The sequence below is a fragment of the Bos taurus genome, chromosome X (assembly GCF_002263795.3).
Source record: "Bos taurus isolate L1 Dominette 01449 registration number 42190680 breed Hereford chromosome X, ARS-UCD2.0, whole genome shotgun sequence".
Lineage (NCBI taxonomy): Eukaryota > Metazoa > Chordata > Mammalia > Artiodactyla > Bovidae > Bos > Bos taurus.
The window spans coordinates 3,768,765-3,792,532 of record NC_037357.1 but is presented as its reverse complement, the minus strand read 5'-3'; positions in this window follow the sequence as shown (position 1 = coordinate 3,792,532).

Sequence of the window (23,768 nt, the reverse complement as noted above, 5' to 3'; positions counted from 1 at the left end):
CAGGGAAGCCTGGCGTGCTGCAATCCATGGGGTCACAAAGAGTCAGACATGACTGAGTGGCTGAACTGAACTGAACTGAAAGCCTATATGAATGAGGGCAATCACCAGGAAGGTGACAGAAGACTACCACCAGGGTGAGGAGAGGGTGAAATAACAGGAAGGTGTGAAAGGAGGACGAGCCAGAGACTTCTCAAGAGTGGGAGGAACAAAAATCAGAAAGTGGCCTTGGGGCGCAAGGAGAGTTCCAGCTCTATCACTTGGCACTCTCTAAGGAATTTAGCTATGGGGAGATGAGAGAATAAACAGCCTGTGCTTTAGAGGTGTCATCAGACAGTGAAAGATTCAATTACAGTAGGATGTGGAGGGAACGTCCTGAGGAGAGGTTCAAGGCTATTGGGACCTGTTGTTGTTTAGTCACTGAGTCATGTCTGAATCTGTGCGACCCCATGGACTGTGGTCTGCCAGGCTCCTCTGTCCATGGGATTCTCCAGGTAAGAATACTGGAGTGGGTTGCCATTTCCTCCTCCAGGGGATCTTCCCCACCCAGGGATCAAACTTGCATCTCCTGCATTGGCAGGCAGGTTCTTTGCCACTGAGCCACCAGGGAAGCCCCTCCTTGGACTTGGCCCATCACAGACTGGAAGTTCTAACCTTAATCCAATCCTCACACCCACTTAACCCTCATCTCACCCTGCTGGTGAGATTCAGCTGTTGTCATGGAGTGTGTTCCTTTACTTCTAGACTGCTGGATTGCTTCTTGGCCTTTTGGCTAAGATCAAGTGTAGATCAGCTGGTGCTGGCAACAGCAATGAAAATAGCAGCAACTGGCTACAATAAGGGGTGTAGGCCCTTTGCCCTTAGGGCACTGGTAGTGGTTTTCAGTGTAGAACATCTCTCTGGATGTTCTTCAAGATTGAGCCTGAAGGCCTGGTTGGAGGGTCACAGGGCTCAGCTCCTCCTGCAAGTTTGGCAGGCACAGTTCTGGTGTTTAGTGTCCCCAACCAGAGTCTAGCTACATCTCCCCAGTATTGCCATGCTACTGCTATTTTGCATGTAATTTGCATGAGGTTTGTTGCATTTCAAAGATGTCAAAGGGAAAAACTGACTGACTAATCAGCCAGATTTCACAGGACAGTAGTACCTTGGTAGGGGTCCCTGCTATCTATTTCTTAGCTTTGTGGATCCAGAAAGTCGGTGTTATCAGTGTACCCTGTGGTAAGCTCATTCCGAGGGCTGACTCTTTTTAAAAATTATTTATTTTTGGTTGCACTGGGTCTTTGTTGCCGTGTGCAGGCTTTTCTCTAGTTGCAGCGAGCAGGAGTTACTCTCTAGTTGGGATGCGAAGGCTTCTCATTGTGGTGGCTTCTCCTGTTGCAGAGCAGGGACTCTAGGGCAGGCAGACTCGGTAGTTGTGGAGTGCATGCTCAGCAGTTGCAGCTCATGGGCTCCAAAGCTCAGGCTCAATAGTTATAACACAGGCTTAGTTGCCCCGAGGCATGTGGAATTTCCCTGGACCAGGGATGGAACCCTCATTTCCTGCATTGGCAGGTGGCTTCTTAACCACTGGACCACCAGGGAAGTCCCTGGGAGCTGACTCTTGATAACTACTGGTCACTCCTCCAACTCCTTTGCTGGTTCTTCCTCATCTCCACAATCTCTAAATATTGGAGTGCTCTAGGCTCAGTCCTTGAGTCTCTTCTCTGTTTAAACTAATTTCCATGGTGATTCATCTAGTCTTGTGGCTTTAAATACTATCTCTGTCCTGATGACTCTCAAATAGGTATCTCCAGCTTGGAATGCCCCCTTGAACTCTAGATTCTCATAGCCCAATGCCTCTTTAATAGCTCTGCTTGGACATCTAATGGGCATCTCAAGCCTGCTGCTGCTGCTAAGTCGCTTCAATCGTGTCCGACTCTGTGCGACCCCATAGACGGCAGCCCACCAGGCTCCCCCATCCCTGGGATTCTCCAGGCAAGAACACTGGAGTGGGTTTCTATTTCCTTCTCCAATGCATGAAAGTGAAAAGTGAAAGTGAAGCCACTCAGTCGTGTCCAACTCCTAGCGACCCCATGGACTCCAGCCTACCAGGCTCCTCCGTCCATGGGATTCTCCAGGCAAGAGTACTGGAGTGGGGTGCTATTGCCTTCTCCATCTCAAGCCTAATGTACTTCAAACTAAACCTTTGGTCTTCCACACCAAATCCTTTCCTCCCCTTGTTGTCCCCATGTCAGTAAATGAAAACTTTGTTGTTGTTGTTTTATTCTGTAACTCAGGCCAAAAATCTTATATCTGACACTCATTTTTCTCTTTAAAATTTATTCTCTCTCCCTTCCATTATTGGAATTTCCTCCTAATAGGCCCACCACTGTCCCCTTCCCTGCTTTCTTTTTGTCTATAGAGTTTATCACTATCTGACATACTATGTATTTTCCTTAAAAACCTGTCTTCCTTTAGCCCACTAGAATGTAAACTCCATGAGGGCAGGAGTTTTGTTTATTTTGTATACTTTTATATTTGTGGCACTTAAAACAGTGTGGCACAGAGTAGGTTAGTAAGCACTCATTAAATGTTTGTTGAATATATGAATGAATGAACCAACTCATAAGATACTGATCTATCTGATATATACTGATGTATCAGTATCAGCAGAATGTCTGTCTCTTAATTGGCTGTGAGAAGTATGACTGCTAAGCAGATCTGAATACTCACATTAGATATTCAGGGTACCCTCTTCCCTTTAGCGGAGTCTTAATGGGCTATCACACTACAGTGAGAAGTTAGGGAAATATTAGGATACTTTTTACAGGTTCAGTTCAGTTCAGTTTAGTCACTCAGTCATGTCTGACTCTTTGTGACACCATGAACCACAGCACGCCAGGCCTCCTTGTCCATCACCAACTCCCGGAGTTTACCCAAACTCATGTCCATTGAGTCGGTGATGCCATCTAACCATCTCATCCTCTGTTGTCCCCTTCTCCTCCTGCCTTCAATCTTTCCCAGCATCAGGGTCTTTTCAAATGAGTCAGCTCCATGCTCCCCTGTCATGGATGCCTGTCTTGATTGATCTCACCTAATTGTTTTATGATGACTTATTCAGCAAGAGACAGAAGGAGAAGGGGGGGGTGTCTTGAATTGAATTTTGAAGGACAAGTGGGCATTGCAAGTCTAAGATAGATAAAGCACGTTTCAGATAGGGAACTTATATGTGAATTATGGGGTATAGACAATTCTTCAAGTTTATGTTTTTTCCAGAAGGTTGTTATGTAGTGCATCACAATTTGTTGAACAAACTTTCTTCTCTCAGTGTCAAATGACACCTTCTACCTTTATCATATTCTTAATGTGTATGTGTGTCCATTTGGGCTGCTGTAACAAAATACCAGGCACAGAGGGGCCCGTGAACAACAGAAATTTACTTCTCACAGTTCTGAAGGCTAGAGGTACAAGATCAGGTACCAGTATGGCCAGATGAAGGCTCTTTTCTGAGTGCAGACTTCTCTCCTATAGAAAGTCTTCTGCATATGAATGAGTTCCATATTGAAAGTGCGCTTGTAAGCCCAATTTGTATGTAAGTCCAAAAAAGTTTGCCTTAGTACCCAACTAACAGAATTGGCTATATACTACTGCTTTTACACTTGCTTTGGGACATCCTGGGCTAGAAATAAAAAGACTGTACTAATGTACTCTATACAGTACAGTACACAAAAGCACCACTTGTAGAGGAGGCATGCATGTGACAATGTCCACCAGACACATGAACTAAATTGCGTGATTGGACGTGGGAATGCAAGTTCTAAGCTTTGAAAGTTAGCAATTTGAAGATTCCTATGTAAGGGACTTACTGTATTCTGACATGGCAAAAGGAGCTAGGGAGCTCTGTGAGTTCTCATTGTAAGAGCATTAATCCTCATTCTTGAGGGCTCCACCCTCATGATCTAATTATCTCCCAAAGGCCCACCTTCTAATATCATCACACTGGACATTAGGTTTTCAACATGAATTTGGGGGGAAACACATTCAGACAAAAGCTCTGTGTGTCTGTGTGTGTGTGTAGTTGAGTTGATTTCTGTATTCTCTTCTTACCTAGCGAACGCTAAGTCTAACCGTGTACCAGTACTAGTCATGTACCAGTACTTCTCTATGTAACTGTGTAGTCTTAACCATATGCTTTAAAAGCTAGTAAGGACTGCCTTCCATGCTCATTAGTCTTCTTTTTCAGAAATGTCCTGCCTCTTGTTACATGTTTGTTTTTCCACATACATTTTAGTATTAGCTTATTTCCTACACCGATCATATTAGTATTTTTGTTGAGATCTTATCACAATTATAGAATAATTTGAGGAAAATTGATATCTGTATAAAATTTTTCATACCCCCCCCAAATAGATATCTTTCCATTTTGTCAGGCATTACATTGTGTTTTTCAGTAGCATTTCAGAATTTTCTTAAAATAGCTATTGCATATTTCCTTTAAAATATATTCTTAGGTAATTATCTGTTTGTAGCTATTATAAATGGTGTCTTCCATTATTAATGTAATTGGTTGTTAGTGTATAGGAACACTGTTTTATATATTATTATTTTTATCCAGCCATCTAGCTCACTTCCCTTAAGGTACAGCTGGCCCTTGATATCTGTGGGAGATTGGTTCTAGGACACCACCGCCAACCATCAGACACCCAAATCCATGGATGATCAAGTCCCTTATAAAAAGTAGTGTAGCATTTTAGTGTTTACATATAAACTACACACATCTTCCCATATCTTTAAATCATCTCTAGATTACTTATAATACCTAATACAATGTAAATGATTCATAAATAGTTGTAAATACAATGTAAATGCTATGTAAGTAGTTGCCAGCACATGGTAAATTTAAATTTTGCTTTTTGGAACTTTCTGGAGTTTTTTAAATAAATATTTTAAATCCAGAATTAGTTGAATCCTTGGGTGTGAAACCCATGGATAGGAAAGGCTGGCTGTATGTAGTACTTTTCTCTTGGAGTCTCCAGATATACAATTATGTCATCAGCAAATAATGTTAATGTTGCCTTTATTGCTCTATGTTTTAAAGATAAACTTTAAAAAATCTTAGAACAATTTCAGATTTACAAAAAAGCAAAGGTAGTTTCCATATATCAGAAAGTTCCCAAATATCACACATATTGTTATTAACTAGAGTGCTTACTGTATTTCTAAGGTTTTTTTCTACTAAGATTTTCTTTGTACCCAATGTTCTTTTTCTGTTCCAGGAACCCATCCCAGATCCCACATTGCATGTAGTAGCCATGTCTCTTGAGGCTCTTCTTGGATGTGACAATTTCTCAGACTTCCCTTATTTTTTATGACCTCGATAGTTTTGAGGAGTAGTAGTCAAGTATTTTGGAGAAGGCAATGGCACCCCACTCCAGTACTCTTGCCTGGAAAATCCCATGGACGGAGGAGCCTGGTAGGCTGCAGTCCATGCTAAGGGTCGGACACAACTGAGCAACTTCACTTTCACTTTTCACTTTCATGCATTGGAGAAGGAAATGGCAACCCCCTCCAGTGTTCTTGCCTGGAGAATCTCAGGGATGGGGAAGCCTGGTGAGCTGCCGTCTATGGGGTCTCACAGAGTCGGACACGACTGAAGTGACTTAGCAGTAGCAGTCAAGTATTTTATAAAATGTTCCTCAACTTGGATATGTCTGATGTTTTTCCTATTAGCCTGGGATAGATTTGGGGGGAGGAAGCCTGCAGAGGTTGAGTGTCCCTTTCATCGTCTGATACTGTCAACATCGCCTTATCCCTGTTAATGCTGACGCTGACCACATGGCTGAAGTAGTGTTTGTCAGGTTATCCCACTGTCAAGTTACTCTTTTTCTCTCATTCCATATTGTTGTATTTTTTGGGAAGGAAGTCACTACGTGTAATTCACTCTTAAGGAATAGGGAGGTACACTCCACCTCCCTGAGAGCAAAATTACCTGTGTCACATATCTGAAATTCTTCTGCATGGGAAATTGGTCTATTCTCTCACATGTATTCAATTGTTTATTTATATCAGTTTTGACCCATAGATATTTATTTTATACTTTGGGGTATAGTACCAAAAGGTTACTTACTTAATTTATTACTTTGCTCATCTTGTTACAGCTTTGGCCATTGGGAGCTCATTCCTGTCTTCTTTGATGTAACCCCATTACCACGGGGCTTTTTTATTTTTTAGCACTTCCTTTTTGACACAATAAGATCCTCCAGGCTCCTCTTCTATATTTCCTATTTGAGCCCTACAATCAGTAATTTCTCCAAGAAGCCTGGTTCCTTTATTGGAAAATAGTATTGGGAACCAAGATCTGTGCTTATTTCTATATTTGTTTATTTCAGATTTTGGGACTATCATTTCTCTTAGACGCTTTCAGCTAACAAGACAAAGAAATATATGTATGTATACTCATGTGCCATTTATTTAACTGTTCAATTCAAGCATACATGTATAAACGTATCAGGATTGTTAACCTATACCCATACAAGAAAGAACACTATCAACTAGATTACAGTGTTTTTATCTTTTGCTTTTAGTCTTGCAAACTAGATTTCTAAAGTTGTTTAAGTCAGGGAATCTTAGTGAGGTGGTTTCATACAGTTGTGATATAATTGGATTGTTTAGTCAAATCTGCATTCCATTCTTGATGTCAAAATGTTTTTTTAACATGCATACATTGATTCACTTTTTGTGCTGTAAGGTTCTATGGGTTTTGACAAATATGTAGTGTCATGTATCTACCATAACATCATACAGAATAGTTTAACTGCCCTAAAACATCCCCTATGCCTGGAGAAGTATTCTTGCCTGGGAAATCCCAGGGACGGAGGAGCCTGGAGGGCTACAGTCCATGGGGTCTTAAAGAGTCAAACATGACTTAGTGACTGAGCACAGTCATTTTTAGGAACAGTGTAGACCACACAAAATATATCAGTGGCTCCTAGTTTGTGGCCTCTGGTTTAATATGTTTCTTTCCCACTTGGCTGTCTGCTCCACAGGGGCACATGCCCACATGCCCATGTCTGCTCTGCTCAGCACAGTATCTGGATTTAACAAATGGAAAAATAAAAATAGAAGACTGAACCACCCTCCCAGTAGAGCATCAGGTTCAGAAAGAATACACTGGCAAGGAGATGGCATTCTGTCGCTCCCACCTCTTTTTTGATGCCCGCTGGAAATATCACCATTTCCCTTTAAGCCCTACTCCCAGTTGACCCCTGTAAGCCTTCTTGTCCTCTGCCCTGAAGCCATCACAATGGCCATATGGGTTCTGGCTGGGGTGGGGCCCTCTGACGTTACCAAGGGCCCAACCTTGCTTGGTCCTCACTCTCCAGGTGCCAGGGCAGACCAGCACACCAGGGGCCATTTCCTCTCGGCACATCGTGTGGTCCCTCAAATGGTTCCTGTGCTTATCTATGGGTGTTATCTGTGTTGTTTACTTCTCAGAGAAAGAAAGCCGAAGAACTCCAGGGGAAGGTGCTCTGTGGAGGACACTTTCTAATTTGGCAGAATCTACCAGAGTATGCCCAAGATTGGCTTGAGATCACATTGCTCTGGCTTTTCTTCATTGTGCTGATGTATGTGACAGTGAAGTTGGCAGGACAGAGTGGCGAGAGTAATGTGCAGACTCCTCCTTCCCATCAGGGTGATTCATTTGGCTCTCCGGGAAAGAAAAAGAAAAAGGCTTCCCCCAAACAAAGACTATATGTTCGATACCTTAACCCTGCTCGAGATGGACCTTGTGAAATTTATGTCCAGGGTGCATAATCTGAAACTCACCATGGCAACCGGCGGTAACTTCAACCCTCCCAACGTTGAGGGTCCTGCAGACGCACACAGTAACATTACAGTATATGAGCTATGGGGCAATGAAGACCCCAATTGAGTGGATTCATGTGTCAAAGTAGGAGAGGAATTGTTGAGCGCTGACATACTGTATCCAAACTAATAAAACTATTCTGAAGCAAAAGAAAATAGTCTCTGATATTTTTTATTTGCTCTAAGTTTTACCTTTTCCAGAATGTTGTATAATTGGCATCATGCAGTGTATAACCTTTTCCAGACTAGCTTATTTACTTAATAACATTCATTCAGGTTTCATCCATTTCTTTTTGTGATCTGATAGCTCATTTCTTTTTATTCTTGAATAATATTCTGTTATATTGATGTACCATAATTTGTTTATCCATTCAGCTATTAAAGGACATTTCCTCCACCCAGCTCACATCCATAGGACAGAAACTCTACTCCAGACATAGTAAGCTGAGAATACTAGGCTTTAATAATCTTCAAACCAGGTTCCCTGTAGAGCTGAGATTCCATACTGGGAGAGACAAACCAAGAAGACCAGCAATGCCCCATCGCCTCCTGCCCCCCAGCCTAGAGTCTTGCTTATATGGGAATGGCATTGATATAATAAAAGTTCCTGTTCCATCTCTGGAGCAGTAGCACAGAGATTCTGCAGAGGGTGAGAGTCAGGCCATACAAACAGAGGTGCATAGCTGTCCTGAAGAGACTAACTTTATTTGGAATAGAGACTGAGGAAGTTCAAGATTAAGGATGCTGTAAAGAAGTGCAGGTTTTGCTGCTGAGCAAACAGTACAAAAAATGGAAGAGGAGATGGAACTGTATAGAGTAACATTTCTATATCTCACTATCGTTGTTGTTGTTCAGCCACCCAGTCATCTCTGACTCTGCGACCACTTGGACTGCAGCACACAAGGCCTCCCTGTCCCTCACCATCTCCTGGAGTTTGCCCAAGTTCATGTCTGTGTTCATGGCATCACTGATGCCACCCAGCCATCTCATCCTCTGACACCCTCTTCTTCTGCCCTCAATCTTTGCCAGCATCAGGGACTTTTCCAATGAGTCAGCTGTTTGCATCAGATTACCAAACCACTGGAGCTTCAGCGTCATCATCAGTCCTTCCAGTGAATATTCAGGGTTGATCTTCCTTAAGATTGACTGGTTTGATCTCCTTGTTGTCCAAGGGACTTTCAGAAGTCTTCTCCAGCACACAGTTCGAAGGCATCAACTCTTTGGCCTTCCTATAAGACCATAATATTCATGGAAGGTGCTCTGGAATCACTCATGCATTGGGCTCTTTGGCTCTCTTTTTTCTAGTTTCCATGTAGAGGAAACAAAGGTAACTTCTAAATTTTGGACTTATAAATGGATAGAGAGGCCTCCCTGGTGGCCCGGTGGTAAAGCACTGCATACCAAAGTGGGATATGCAGGAGACCTGGGTTCGATCCCTGGGTTGGGAAGATCCTCTGGAGTAGGAAATGGCAACCCACTCCAGTATTTTTGCCTGGAGAATTCCATGGACAGAGGAGTCTGGTGGGCTGCTTATAGTCCATGGGGTTGCAAAGAGTTGGACACGACTGAGCACACTTGCAAGGAAGGAGGAAATGGGTAGATAGTGAGGCAATTAACAGAGATAGGGAAAGATATCATGAGAATAATTTAGACTAGAATTAATGTATAAGGATATAGTATGAAGGATGTTAAAGTGAGAAGGGAAAGTGTTAGTCGCTCAGTTGTGTCCAACTCTTTGCAACCCCATGGACTGTAGCCCACTAGGCTCCTCTGTCCAAGGAATTCTCCAGGCAAGAATACTGGAGTGGGTAGCCATTCCCTTCTCCAGGGGATTCCTGACCCAGGGATTGAACCTGGCCCTCCTGCGTTGCAGGCAGATTATTTACCCTCTGAGCCACCAGATGAAGAATGTTAAAACTGTAGTAAATCCAACTGGAGGGCCTGTTTCAAGTATTCAAACTGTTATACCAAAAGCAAAGTCTACTACGGCAGAGACTGTACACCAGTATTCATGTGCTCCTCTATATTTTCCTATGGTTTTCCGTTTAGCCAAGTGGGGTCATGTGGTTTGATATGACCAAGTGGATGATGGGATTGATAACTGCCACTTCAGGCCTGGCCCATACAATAGCCCTCATAATTTTTCATGCTGACACTCTGATGTTGATGCATCTAGAAGCAAAGGAATTGAGATGGCATAGCATGATGCAAAAAACCTGGATCCCTGAGTTCACCACTTCAGTTCAGTCGCTCAATTGTGTCTGACTCTTTGCGAGCCCATGAACTGCAGCACGCCAGGCCTCCCTGTCCATCACCAACTCCCAGAGTTCACCCAAACTCTTGTCCATTGAGTCGGTGATGCCATCTAACCATCTCATCCTCTGTTGTCCCCTTCTCCTCCTGCCCTCAATCTTTCCCAGCATCAAGGTCTTTTCCAATGAGTCAGCTCTTCGCATCAGGTGGCCAAAGTATTGAAGTTTCAGCTTCAACATCAGTCCTTCCAATGAATACCCGGGACTGATCTCCTTTCATCACTTAGAGGAAACCTATCTAGAATAGTTGTTCAGACAGGAACCATCTCATAGGACTTTGTGTGAGTGAGAAAAAAATCTCTGTATTAAGCCAGTGAAATTTCAGGGTTTGTTTATTATTACAGCAGAGTCTAATCTACCCTGACAAACATGTCTCTCTACACACCATTATCCATAGGAAGGCTCTGTCCACTGGAGCTACACATGGAGATTCAAGAGAAGCACTTAATGCTTGTCAGTTAAGGATTTTTTTCCTCAGCTTTATGACTTTTGCTCAAGAAAGTCACTGACTTTCATAAGGAAAAGTAATCACTTGATTATTTGAGTTTCAAGAAAAATCTGTGTCTTTCTGGGGGGAAAAAAAAAACCCTCAATTTGAATGATTATAAACATGGCTCGGATTGACTTTAAACAACCCAAATTTATGCTTTTATGATGAGCTTCATCATTATGGTACCATGCAAGAGAAACTGAATGCAGTGATGGGCAAAACTGTAGCTGTAGCACATAGGCTTTTGATGAAGATTGTGAGTTTGGGGTAGTAAAAGATTTTCATTGTCTGAATTACCTAGCTGTGAAATAAACTGAGGAACTTGCTGAAAACATGTTGATTATAACGGAGAGACCCTTGAAATGCTTGATTAAGTGTCTCCTGCAGAATTTCTCTAAGTGGATGGCGGTGGTGAATGGTTAATTGCGTTAATTTGGGTCCTCTGGGAAGCAGATGCTAATATGGAATTAGGAATGCAAGATGTTAATTGGAGATAAAGCCTGTGAAAGATAAAAGGGCAGGGAACAAGACTAGGTTAACGGACCATGCTGCTGCTGCTGCTGTCACTTCAGTCGTGTCTGACTCTGTGTGACCCCACAGACGGCAGCCACCAGGCTCCCCCGTCCCTGGGATTCTCCAGGCAAGAACACTGGAGTGGGTTGCCATTTCCTTCTCCAATGCAGGAAAGTGAAAAGTGAAAGTGAAGTCGGTTAGTCATGTCCGACTCCTAGCGACCCCGTGGACTGCAGCCTACCAGGCTCCTCCATCCATGGGATTTTCCAGGCAAAGTACTGGAGTGGGGTGCCACTGCCTTCTCCGTAATGGATCATAATGTGGATCTAACACATGTGAAAGGGTCGAGGGAGGGAGGGAAATTGGGCAGAGATACCTTAGGCTGCAAGACAGATGTGACAAGGTCTTGGTCAACCCAGTGGAGAGTTCTGGAGGAAAGATTGCCTGTTAGAAGAGTCCGAAGTTGGAGAGAAATGGCCAGGCCCTAGTATCACCGCTATTCCAGGTTGTTGGCTAGAATCTTCCAAGGGAAAGTATGGCTTTGTCAAGAATACTGCAGCTGATCTTGGAAGACGCTGCAGTTTGAGCCTGTCAGCTAACTTCACTCCTTACAGATACATGGGAAATTCTTTCTTGAAAGGTGATCTAAGCCATGCACTTCCATGCCTGCCCAGCCTTCCCTTTGCATTGCATTGATTCATTTCTCCAAACCTGCACAATGTTTCTGTGAGCCTCTATATCTGAGGGGAAACAGAGAAGAAGAGTCTAGACCAACCTTGCTGCAATTGTCTCAGGGCTTTTACTGGTTTTCATCTTCTCCCTTCTCCATTCATATTGATTTTCTGTCTTCTGGATCTATCAATTACTAACAAAAGGATGTTGAAGTCTCAAATTCTGATAGTTGGGTATATCTATTTTTCCTTTCAGTTTGTCAGGCTTTTTTTTTTTTTTGTTTTTTTTTTTTGGCTGAAATCTTAGTTTCCTGACCAAGGATCGAACCCATGTCCCCTTCAGTAGAAACATGGAGTCCTAACCACTGAATCACCAGGGAAGTCCCTGGTTTTGTCCGTTTTTGTCTCACTTATTTTGATTCTGTGTTGTCAGGTTCATATACATTAAGGATTGTTATGTCTTCCTGAGAATTGACCACTTTATCATTATGTAATGCTCCTCTTTATTCTTGATAGTATTCATTGTTCTGAAGCCTCCTTTGTCTGATAAAAATGTAGCTACCCTAGCTTTCTTTTGGTTAGTGTTTTTTTGGTATATTTCTGTCTATCCTTTTTTTTTTTTAATCTACCTGTCTTTATAATTGGGTCTATAATCCACTCTGACAATTTCTGTCTTCTAATTGGTGCATTTAGGCCATTTATGTTTAAAGTGATTATTGATATAGTTAGATTAATATCTATCACCTTTCTAACTGTTATCTATTTGTTGCATTTGTACTGTTTCCTCCTCAACCTCTTTTTCTCTCTTCTATGATTTTAATTGAGCTTTTTATATGATTCCATTTTATTTCCTTTCTTAGTATATGAATTCTTTCTTAGTATAACAGTTCTAATGTGTGTTTCTTCACCTTTTTACCCCTCTATTAGTATCATGAATATAATTGTTGCCCTAGAGTTATAATATACATTTTAAAGTAATATAAGTCCATCTTCAAATAATACCATACTGCCTTATGTGTCGGAGAAGGCAATGGCACCCCACTCCAGTACTCTTGCCTGGAAAATCCATGGACGGAGGAGCCTGGTAGGCTGCAGTCCATGGGGTCTCTAGGAGTCAGACACGACTGAGCGACTTCACTTTCACTTTTCACTTTCCTGCATTGGAGAAGGAAATGGCAACCCACTCCAGTGTTCTTGCCTGGAGAATCCCAGGGACGGGGGAGCCTGGTGGGCTGCCGTCTATGGGGTCACACAGAGTCGGACACGACTGATGCGACTTAGCAGCAGCAGCAGCAGCCTTATGTGTAATACAGGTGGTTATATGGATAACAGAGTATTTTTGATTCATATCTCCCATCCCTCTGGTGTCCAAAGGCATTGCTGGCAGCTTATAGTTCAACGGGACTCTTGCTATGCCCCTGGTCAGAAGTGTGCCCTCTGGGTACCAGTACCTCTTACACTGCAGAGCTCAAAGCTATGGGGGACTGAAAGCACAATGTCTCCCTGTGTGCGTGTGTGCTCAGCCACTTCAGTCATGTCCAACTCTTTGTAACCCCATGGACTGTATGTACCCTTCAAGGCTCCTCTGTCCATGGGATTCTCCAGGCAAGAACACTGGAGTGGGTTGCTGTACCCTTCTCCAGGGGATCTTCCCCAGGGATCGATTCCACATCTGCCTGCATCTCTTGCATTGCAGGTGGATTCTTCACCCACTGAGCCACCTAGGAAGCCTAATGTCTCCCTACTAGTAGGTTATTGGGAATGACCGTGTATGTGGTCACTTCTGCTTCCTTTCCTTGGTTCCTTCACCCACATATTTTTCCTCTGGGGGATATGGAGCCATATAAAGGTCTTGGATTTAGCATTTACATTGTATACTGGAGGATGGTACCTCATCCTTGTAGAGTATTGCTTCTGAGCTGGTGCTTCAGCTGCACCTTTAGCAGGCCATTCCATTGCTCTATGAGGTCAGCATCTTCTGAATGGTGTGGAAGGTAACATGCCAGGGGGTCCTGTGGTCACGGACACACTCCCACACTTTCCTTGAAGCAAGTCCTTGGTTAGTTGCTATTCCATGGTGTGAATGGTCAGGTACTCCTTAAGTCCCTGGATAAAGTGGTGCTGGCTGAGGATCTATGGGCAGTTAAGGCAAAACCACACCCAGAGTAAATTTCCATTTCTCTGAGTGAATTTCTGGTCCTTCCTAAATGAAAGAGGCCCTGTTATCCCTTTTGCTAGTTATAAGCCCCGTTCTGGGTTTGCCCTGCCTGCTGTTGGCCCTGGCCTGCAGAGGAGAGCCACATGAACTTCTGAAAGGTTGTTGCTGAGCCGTGAAAGATGCCAGGATTCTTGGCTTCCCGAGGAGAAGAATTCAATCTGGGGCCAGTGACGAGGCTTGATTGCTCAGAGCTTTTGTGTAATAAAGTTTTATTAAAGTATAAAAGAAATAGAGAAAGCTTCTGACATAGACATCAGAAGAGGGCAGAAAGAGTGCCCTCCTGCTAGTCTTTAGCAGGAAGTTATATACCTACTAGCAGGCTGCTAATTAGAGACAGGAAACATTTCAAAACTCAGAGAGTGACACCAAGCCCCTCACCCATAACATGCATTTTGAGATAACATTGGCACAAAGTGAGTCATCCCAGGCCATAAAACGATTGACATGAATCTTGAAGAAAGACAGGTTTCCAAGAAAATACATAGTCTCATTAACATAGCTTGAGAACATTTCCATAAGAAAAATACACTGGTTAGATCAAGGTTTGAGGAAAGTTAAGTTCAGGTGGAACCAGGTGTCGTCATGGCAATACAGAATTTTAAAATAAACATTTTTAATTTTGTATAGAGAAGGGGAAAAATCTGACACTTGTACTTTGTTTCCTCCTGCCGCTTCAGAGAGAGATAAAAAGAGTCTGACACTTGCAGCCTGTTTCCTCTGTTTGGGGACCCCTAGCCTTCCTGCCTCTTACCCTTTCACTTCTCAGTGATGCTGGTGCTCTCACCAGCACATTCCACATGTCCTTGATGAACAGTGTGTTCCCTGAGCTGTTCTGTGCAGTATAATCCTACAGTGGGTGTTCTGACCTCAGATAACACATCCATTCCAGCATGCCCACCTCCCTGAGCCTTCTCATCACTGTCTGTTGTGGCAACTGAGGCATTTTTAATTTATTAATTTCAGGCAAAGTTAATATCAACCAACATGTTTTCCATGCTTCTAGGATCCAACCTTCTATGTGTGTTTATATCATCTTTCAGGGTCCTTGCCAGCGTGTTAAATCCTGTATTCCAGAAGAAAACTCCTGTATTTATAAACTATCTTTTATCCAAATTTGTGTTCTGCCTCCCTATTTATTACCTGGAACCCCTTACTAGAGAGACACTTTAGGTCTCTGGGTATTAATGTCCAGTGATCTTTTAAATGTCTCCCCTTTCCCTAGTATAATGTCACCCAAGTCAATGTCCACACATCCCTTCAGGGAAGGACTGGAACTATTATTATGGTATGTAATTGCCATGGTGATGCATTGTTCTTCCTCCTGGAGGCCTAGCCATTTCTTCAGCCAGGGGGTTCTGGGTCTGAAAACTGACTCAGGTCCAGGAACTGGGTAGGGGATCATGGCTTTTTAGTGAGGTGTTAACTCCTGGCCTCTTTTCTATTGCTGCTTTTTAAAAATTGTATTATTAAACAACATCCTTATTGGCTGTCTGTTTGCATCTGTACATGCTAAGTCACTTCAGTTGTGTCCAACTCTTTGTGGCCCTATGGACTGTAGCACCCCTCCCCAACCCCCTTGGGGCTTCTCTGTTCATGAGATTCTCTAGGCAAGATTATTGGAGTGGGTTGCCATGCCCTCCTTCAGGGGATCTTCCCAACTCAGGGATCGAACCTGCATCTCTTACATCTTCTGCATTGGCAGGTGGGTTCTTTACTGCTAGAGCCACCTGGGAAGCCCTGTCAGTCTGTTTATCCTTGGGCTATTCACTTAGTTTTCAGTTGTTAATTGCCCTCAGCAATTTTGTTATTCCTCCATAGGGTTTCAAAGCAATTTATTAATAATAACAGCCAGCCAATTCCACTGTCCTTGTAAACAACATTATCCACATCTTTTCATTGCATCTGCCAGAGCATTTTCTCTCACCAGAGCATTCTGTCAACTCACTACTAGTGAAAATTTTAGCAATTGGGCCACCATCTTGTGCCAGGGACTATCCTAGGCCCACATACCAGCTGGGATGAGGTCCTCATTTCATTTCACGTAATAAATGATCCAGTCCCAAGCCCCACCTTACCTCTGCTTTCTCAGATCAATCCTAGTACCAGTTGTTGCCAGTTCAGGTCCTCTGGGAAGCGGATATGAGAGTTTGGAGTGCAAGAGGTTTATTGGGGGTACTAGCTGTGAAATACGAGAGGGGAAGAAACAGGATTGGGCAGGAAATGCCACAGACCATAATGCAGACCTGACACTTGTGAATAGAAAGAAGCTAAACAGGAAACTTGAGAAGGGTGAGTCTCAGATTACAAGGCAGATGTGACAAAATCTAATCTCAAAATGTGAGAATGCTCCGGGACTCAGTCCTTGGTCCAAGTCTTTTCTCCTGCTTCACTTACTCCCTTGATAAGCTCTTCTGTTCCCATGGCTTTAAATATCACCTCTACCCCACGTCCAAGGAGCCGTGGCTGCGTGGGCGCAGGAGTGCGGGGAGGAGGTACTCCACGTTCAAGGTCAGGAGGGGGCGACCTCGTCCAAGGTAAGGAGCAGCGGCTTTGCTATGCTGAAGCAGCCATGAAGAGATAGCCGTGTCCAAGGTAAGAGAAACCCAAGTAAGATGGTAGCTGTTGCGAGAGGGCATAAGAGGGCAGACACACTGAAACCATAATCATAGAAAACTAGCCAATCTGATCACATGGACCACAGCCTTGTCTAAGTCAATGAAACTAAGCCATGCCATGTGGGGCCACCCAAGACGGATGGGTCATGGTGGAGAGGTCTGACAGTATGTGGTCCACTGGAGAAGGGAATGGCAAACCACTTCAGTATTCTTGCCTTGAGAACCCCATGAACAGTATGAAAAGGCAAAATGATAGGATACTGAAAGAGGAACTCCCCAGGTCGGTAGGTGCCCAATACGCTACAGGAGATCAGTGGAGAAATAACTCCAGAAAGAATGAAGGGATGGAGCCAAAGCAAAAACAATACCCAGTTGTGGATGTGACTGGTGATCCAAGCAAGGTCCGATGCTGTAAACAGCAATATTGCATAGGAACCTGGAATGTCAGGTCCATGAATCAAGGCAAATAGGAAGTGGTCAAAGAGAAGATGACAAGAGTGAACATTGACATTCTAGGAATCAGCGAACTAAAATGGACTGGAATGGGTGGATTTAACTCAGATGACCATTATATCTACTACTGCGGGCAGGAATCCCTTAGAAGAAATGGAGTAGCCATCATGGTCAACAAGAGAGTCCAAAATGCAGTACTTGGATGCAATCTCAAAAACGACAGAATGATTTCTGTTCGTTTCCAAGGCAAACCATTCAATATCACAGTAATCCAAGTCTATGCCCCAACCAGTAACACTGAAGAAGCTGAAGTTGAATGGTTCTATGAAGACCTACAAGACCTTTTAGAACTAACACCCAAAAAAGATGCCCTTTTCATTATAGGGGACTGTAATGCAAAAGTAAGAAGTCAAGAAACACCTGGAGTAACAGGCAAATTTGGCCTTGGAGTATGGAATGAAGCAGGGCAAAGGCTAATAGAGTTTTATCAAGAGAACACACTGGTCATAGCAAACACCCTCTTCCAACAACACAAGAGAAGACTCTACACATGGACATCACCAGATGGTCAACACCAAAATCAGATTGATTATATTCTTTGCAGCCAAAGATGGAGAAGCTCTATACAGTCAGCAAAAACAAGACTGGGAGCTGACTGTGGCTCAGATCATGAACTCCTTATTGCCAAATTCAGACTTAAATTGAAGAAAGTAGGGAAAACAAGTAGACTATTCAGGTATGACCTAAATCAAATCCTTTATGATTATACAGTGGAAGTGAGAGACAGATTTAAGGGACTAGATCTGATAGACAGAGTAGCTGATGAACTATGGATGGAGGCTCATGACATTGTACAGGAGACAGGGATCAAGACCATCCCCATGGAAAAGAAATGCAAAAAAAGCAAAATAGCTGTCTGGGGAGGCCTTACAAATAGCTGTGAAAAGAAGAGAAGTGAAAAGCAAAGGAAAAAAAGAAAGATATATCCATCTGAATGCAGAGTTCCAAAGAATAGCAAGGAGAGATAAGAAAGCCTTTCTCAGTGATCAATGCAAAGAAGTGGAGGAAAACAACAGAATAGAAAAGACTAGAGATCTCTTCAAGAAAATTAGAGATACCAAGGGAATATTTCATGCAAAGATGGGCTCGATAAAGGACAGAAATGGTATGGACCTAACAGAAGCAGAAGATATTAAGAAGAGGTGGCAAGAATACACAGAAGAACTGTACAAAAAAGATTTTCGCGACCCAGATAATCACGATGGTGTGATCACTGATCTAGAGCTAGACACCCTGGAATGTGAAGTCAAGTGGGTCTTAGGAAGCATCACTACAAACAAAGCTAGTGGAGGTGACAGAATTCCAGTTGAGCTATTTCAAACCCTGAAAGATGATGCTGTGAAAGTGCTGCACTCAATATGCCAGCAAATTTGGAAAACTCAGCAGTGGCCACAGGACTGGAAAAGGTCAGTTTTCATTCCAATCCCAAAGAAAGGCAATGCCAAAGAATGCTCAAACTACCACACAATTGTACTCATCTCACATGCTAGTAAAGTAATGCTCAAAATTCTCCAAGCCAGGCTTCAGCAATACGTGAACTGTGAACTTCCAGATGTTCTAGCTGGTTTTAGAAAAGGCAGAGGAACCAGAGACCAAATTGCCAACATCCACTGGATCATTGAAGAAGCAAGGGAGTTCCAGAAAAACATCTATTTCTGCTTTATTGACTATGCCAAAGCCTTTGTGTGGATCACAATAAACTGGAAAATTCTATAAGAGATGGGAATACCAGACCACTTGACCTGCCTCTGCAGGTAAGGAAGCAACAGTTAGAACTGGACGTGGAACAACAGACTGGTTCCAAATAGGAAAAGGAGTACATCAAGGCTGTATATTGTCACCCTGCTTATTTAACTTATATGCAGAATATATAATGCGAAATGCTGGGCTGGATGAAGCACAAGCTGGAATCAAGATGGCCAGGAGAAATATCAATAACCTCAGATATGCAGATGACACCACCCTTATGGCAGAAAGTGAAGAGGAACTAAAAAGCCTCTTGATGAAAGTGAAAAAGGAGAGTGAAAAAGTTAGCTTAAAGCTCAACATCCAGAAAACTAAGATCATGGCATCTGGTCCCATCATTTCATGGGAAATAGATGGGGAAACAGTGGAAACAGTGTCAGACTTTATTTTTTTGGGCTCTAACATCACTGCAGATGGTGATTGCAGCCATGAAATTAAAAGATGCTTACTCCTTGGAAAGAAAGTTATGACCAACCTAGATGGCATATTAAAAAGCAGAGATATTACTTTGCCAACAAAGGTCCATCTAGTTAAGGCTATGGTTTTTCCACTGGTCATGTATGGATGTGAGCGTTGGACTGTGAAGAAAGCTGAGTGCTGAAGAATTGATGCTTTTGAATTGTGGTGTTGGAGAAGACTCTTGAGAGTCCCTTGGACTGCAAGGAGATCCAACCAGTCCATCCTAAAGGAGACCAGTCCTGGGTGTTCATTGGAAGGACTGATGCTGAGGCTGAAACTCCAAATATTTGGCCGCTTCATGCGAAGAGTTGACTCATTGGAAAGGACCCTGATGCTGGGAGGGACTGGGGGCAGGAGGAGAAGCGTACAACAGAAGATGAGATGGCTGGATGGCATCACGTACTCGATGCACATGAGTTTGGGTGAACTCCGGGAGTTGGTGATGGGCAGGGAGGCCTGGCGTGCTGTGATTCATGGGGTCACATGACTGAGCGACAGAATTGAACTGAACTGACTGATGTCAAATTAAGTGAATTCATGAATAACATGATCTTGTTTTGATTTAACCTTTGCAAAATGTAAAAATAGATTTAAATGATTCCTGTACAAGCAAATAAATACCCCTCTTCTCATCTTCCCCAGAAACCCACAAATCTAATTATAGATTAAAAATAACACTAATACTTCAAGCACAAATAAATAGCAAAAAATAAAAATAGAATATATAGAAAGCACAAATTAAAGTGGTAAAAGGAAATCCAATAAACTAGCAATGACAAATGTAAACAGATGAAATGTACAAGTTAAACAACATATACTGAAAAATTGTATTTTTTTGTATTTATTTTTATTTGGCTGTGCTGGGTCTTAGTTGTGGCACGCAGGATCTTTAGTTGCAGATTCTAGTTCCCTGACCAGGGATCAAACACAGGCCCCCTGCCTTAGGAGCATGGAGTCTTAGCCACTGGGCCAGCAGGAACTCCTGAAAAATTGTGTTTTTAAAGATCTAACTATGCTGTTTATAAGAGATATACCTAAAATATAAAGAAACAGAAAGTTTGAAAGAAAAAGACAGAAGAAAATATACCCAGAAAATTATAACCAAAAGAAAACTGGTACCATGTTAATATCAGACAAAAATAAACTTTAAGGTAGAAAATATTAGACATAAATATGGTCACTATATAATGATTAAAGGAACAGTCCATCAGGAAGATATAAAAATTCTAAGCCTGAAATGGATTAAGGACCTAAACGTGAGACCAGACATTATAGAACTCCTAGAGGAAAATATAGGCAGAACACTCCCTGACATAAATCGTAGCAATATCATTTTCGATCTGTCTCCCAGAGTAATGGAAATAAAAACAAAAATAAACAAATGGGACCTACTTAAACCCAAAAGCTTTTTGCACAGCAAAGGAAACAATAAACAAAATGAAAAGACAACCCACAGGTGGGGAGAAAATATTTGCAAATGATGTGAATGATAAGGGCTTAGTCTCCAAAATTTGCAAACGGCTTATGATGCTTAATATCATCAAAACAAACAACCACTCAAAAAAGGGTGGGAGACCTGAATAGACATTTCTTCAAAGAAGATATACAGATGGCCAATAGGTACATGAAAAGATGTTTACCATCTGTAGCTGTTAGAGAAATGAAAATCAAAAGTATGAGATATCACCTCACACCGGTCAGAATGCCTATCATCATAAAATATCCAGAAACAAATGCTGAAGAGGATGTGGAGAGAAGGGAACCCTGCTACACTGTTGGTGGGAATGTAAATTGGTACAGCCACTGTGGAGAATAGTATGGAGGTTCTTTAAAAAACTAAAAATAGACTGCCATATAACCCTACAATCCCACTCTTGGGCACATATCCAGAGAAAACCATGATCTGAAAGGATACATGCACTGCAATATTCACTGCAGCACTGTTTATAACAGCCAAGACATGGAAACAACCTAAACTAAATGTCCATCAACAGATGTATGGATAAAGAAGATGTGATACATATATATAATAAAATTTTATGTAGCCATCGAAAAATACAATAACGCCACTTGCAGCAACATGGATGGACTTAGAGATTATCATACTGAGTGAAGTAAGTCGGAGGAGAAATATCATATGATACCCGTTATATGTGGAATCTATAAAGAAGTGCTACAAATGAACTTGCAAAACAGAAAGAGACTCACAGATTTAGGGAATGAACTTACGGTTGCCAGGGGGAAGGATGCAGGGAAGGGATAGTCAGGGAGTTTGGGATGGACATGTACACACTGCTATATTTAAAACAGATAACCAACAAGGACCTACTGTCTAGCACAGGGAACTCTGCTCAATATTATGTGGCAGCCTGGATGGGAGGGGAGTTTGGGGAGAATGGATACACGTATATGTATGGCTGAGTTCCTTTGATGTTCACCAGAAACTAGCACAACATTCCTAACTGGCTATGCTAAGTCACTTCAGTCGTGTCTGACTCTTTGTGACCGTGCAGACTGTAGCCCACCAGGCTCCTCTACCCATGGGATTCTCCAGGCAAGAATACTGGAGTGGGTTGGCATACCCTCTTCCCAGGGGATCTTCCCGACCTAGGGAGTGAACTTGTGTCTCTTATGTCTCCTGCATTGGCAGGCAGGTTCTTTACCGCTAGTGCACCTGGGAAGCTCAGTTGGCTATGACCCATTACAAAAGAAAAAGTTAGAGAAATTCTAAGCCTGTATGTAATCTAATTATATCGTTGTAAAAAAGCAAAAATGGACAAAATTACAAAGAGAAAAGGAAAAATACACTCAAATAGGAGAAACTTTAACATACTTCTGTTTGTATTTGAGAGATTATGCAGACAAGAAATTAGTAGTGTATAAAAGTGTATAAAAGTAGTGTATAAAAGTATTTAAAAGTGCAACTAAAAGGCTTTCTCTCCTGGACATATATAGAACCTTGCATTTATCAATTAGGTAACACATATTCTTTTCAAGAAATATAATAGTTTAAAAATTGATCATTAACTTGCAAACTAAATAACAAACACCAATGAATATTTATATGGAAATCAGTCTTTGATCACAGTGAAATTATATAGAAATAATAAACAGGATAATTTTAAAGCCACAGATACTTGCATATTTATAATCACATATCATATGGGTCAGAGAAGAAATTGTACTGGAAACTAGAAAATATTTAGAACTTAATGATAATAAAAATGCAAAATATCAGAGCTTGTGAGGGTGCAACTAAGGTGGTCCTGAGAGGAAAACATATAGCTTCAAATTCTTATATTAGCAAAGGTGAAAGGCTAAAAGTAACCCAAGAACTTAGAAAGGAAACGAGAAAGTAGAAGGAAAGAATTTCAAAATGATAAGAGCAGCAATTAATGAAATATAACACCAAGCCAAATCAACAGGAACAACAAAATAAAACTCCAGTTTTTTTTTATATGAATATAAAAATGACAGATATTCATGCTGAGTGTGCCAGGACAGGGCTTGATCTCACATGCTTAACTGATACATTAACAGATAATTATTCTTGTTAAAGTTTGTATTTCTTCTCATGTAATTTTATTCAAAAATGTTATTGATTAAATAGAGAATTAAATGACTCAGCCTTCATAAATCTATCTTGTAAATGCATTTACAAATGAGAAATAACTGAACACCTGGTTGTTTGAAAAAGATGAGTAAAACATGCAATTCTCTAGCTAGGTGAATAAAACAGACAATTATCTGGAAAAAAGGGGAGAAGGCACAAGTAATAAAAATGAACAGGGGTGTAAAGTAACTGACACAGTAGATAGGATATTGAAACAACCATAGAGATCTTTATGCCAGTGAATTTGAAAAATTAAATGAAATGGACAACTTCATATAAAACTATCAATATAATTTGCCATAATTGACGCAGGAAGAAATGGGAAAACTGAGCAGACTTATGATTATTAATGAGATTGAAACAGTCATTAAAATCTATCAAGCAACCAACAAAGAAGCACATACACAAAGCACCACAGTCCCAGGAAATAGCTGGCTGTATGGGTGAGCTCCAACACACGTACAAGGAGCAGAGCATCTCAGTACTATATGGACTGTGGCAGTAAATACCCTTCAACTCATTTCACAAGGCTAGCATAATCTCGATACCAAACCAGACAAGGCTACTGAGAAAGGAAAATTACAGGCTAACTTCACTTATGAATATACATGCAAAAATCCAAAACAAACTCCTAGAAATCAGAAGCAATAATGTATTAAAAATGCATTATGGCCAAGTTGCATTTATCTCAGGAGTATGCATGTTTTAGGATCAGAAAAATCTACTAAATCACCACTATTGCAGAATAAAGGGGCAAGACTAACACTTCTATTCAA